Here is a 2481-nt window from a genome sequence, read left to right on the forward strand (position 1 = left end):
GAAAAAAAAGAAATAATTTCTGAAGTAAATAAAGAAGGGATAACTACAATGAAAGAATTAATAACTGCTTTTCAAGAACACTGATAAAAAATAGAGATTAGAAAAATGATGAAATCCTACAATGAGCAACATAGGAATCATAAAGATGGCATGAAACAGAGTCAAAGAGATATAGAAGAACTTAAAATCTCAATCACAAGCTTGAAAAACCATTAGAGTGGAAGTGAAGATAGGGTTTCAGATCCTGAAGTTTCCATCACAGCTAGTAAAAAGGTAATAAAAGATCTCTTAAAAACAACTAGGATGCAGGGAAAAATAATTCATCACCTTAAAGATGATGCAAAGATGAACAACATGAGATTGATAGGGATCAATGAGAACGAAGGAGTCAGTACAAATGATATAAAAAGATTATGGAGAGAAGTAATAGCAGAAAACTTCCCAAATATGGGGAAACAATCTAACATTCAGAAAACGGAATCGCATAGAACTTATAACAACATTAAACCAATTAAAAACACACCAAGAAAAAAATATTCAACATCCCAGAAAATCAGCACAAGAATAATATACTGAAAGTCACTAGAAAAAAGAAACAGATCATATTTAAAGGAAAACTCATCATAATAATGGTAGACTTCTCTTCACAAACCATGAAGTCAAGAAGAGCATGAAGCAGAAAACTTCAGCTCCTCTATGAAAAAAATCCAGTCCAGACTACTACACCCTGTGAAACTCTCTTAGAAGTTTGATGGAGAAGTGAAATACTGCCATGACAAAGACCAACTAAAGAATTCCAAGACAACAAAGCCAACCCTACACAGTTAACTAAAAGATGTTCTAGAGAGGGGCCAAAATCATCAGAACTACATGAAGAAAAGGAATCCATGAAATAGGGCAAACAATTAAACACAGGACAAAAAGGAGTAAACAACAGCAGGCAAATAACATGTCAATCATAAATCAATATACCTCAATTAAAATCGTGAATGTAAATAGACTCAGTTCACCAATTAAAAGAAATACACTGGCACAGTGGATTAGGAAACAAAATTCAGCAATATGCTGTATACAAGAAACATATTTAACTCATAAAGAAATTCATAAGCTGATAGTCAAAGAATGGAAAACAATACTACAGGCCCCAGCACCTCAGGAAAAAAAGCAGGGATAGCAATCCTGTTCTCAGAGAGTCTGAAATTCAAAACAAGAATGATGAAATGAACTAAGGGCCACTATATACTGATTAGGGGAAAAAATCAAGAGGAAGAAGTAACACTCATAAATATGTATGTACCAAACACGGGAGCACCCAAATATATAATACAAATCTTAAAAGACATGAAAAATTTAATATCCAATACCACAATCTTAACAGGAGACCTTAACACCCCCTTATCCCAGAAAGATAGGTCAAGCAGACAAAAAATTAGCAAAGAGGTAACAGAACGGAACCAGAGCTCAGAAAAAATGGACTTACTGGACATATACAGAGTGTTCCACCAAAAGACAGCTGATACACATTTTTTTCAGCTGCACATGAGTCATTTTCTAAAGTACACCATATACTATTCTATAGGTCGTGCCTAAGTATATGCAAGAAATCAGAAATTATCCCATACATATTATCTGACCACAGTGCAGTGGAACTGGAAATAAACGAAACAAGAAACCAGAAAAACCCCATAAATGCATCAAAATTAAACAACACCCTACTCAGCAACCAATGGGTCACAGATGAAATTAAACAAGAAATTCAACAATATCTACAATTCAATGAAAAGTAAAGAACAACTTATCATAATTTATGGGATGTGATGAAAGCAGTTCGTAGAGGGAAATTTATACCTGTGAACTCACGTATTAGGAAAACAGAACAGGAACAAATAAACACCCTAATGCTGCACCTCCAACATCTAGAAAAAGAAGAGAAAACCAAACCCAAAAGACATAAAGAAATCATAAAGATTAAAGCAGAAATGAATTTAATTGAGACAAAGAAAACAGTTTAAAGAATTAACGAATCAAAAAGCTGGTTCTTTGAAAGATTAAATAAAATTGATAAGCTCGTAGCTAACCTCATCAAAAGAGGAAAGAAAAAATTCAAATACAATCAATAAAGAATAAAAACAATATAATCACCAAAGACCGAGTGGAAATTGAGAACATTATCAAGAGCTAGATTGGGAGTCCTTACTCTCACAGAATAGAAGACCCAGACAAAATTGACAGAATCCTACAAAAGCACTAATTACCAAAACTGAATCAAGAAGATTCAACAACTCTCAATAACCCAATAACAGCCAATGAAATGCGAAATATAATGAAAAAATACCAACAAAGAAAAGTCGAGGTCCTTATGGATTCACAGCTTAATTCTGCAAAAATTTTACAGAAAATATAATTCCTGGAGTTTCCTGCTACCCTGCGCCGGCGGGACCAGTCCCAGCCCAGGCGCAGCGTGGGCCGGACCCTCTCCCA

This window comes from Octodon degus, unplaced genomic scaffold (assembly GCF_000260255.1).
Source record: "Octodon degus isolate 3935 unplaced genomic scaffold, OctDeg1.0 scaffold00206, whole genome shotgun sequence".
Classification (NCBI taxonomy): Eukaryota; Metazoa; Chordata; class Mammalia; order Rodentia; family Octodontidae; genus Octodon; species Octodon degus.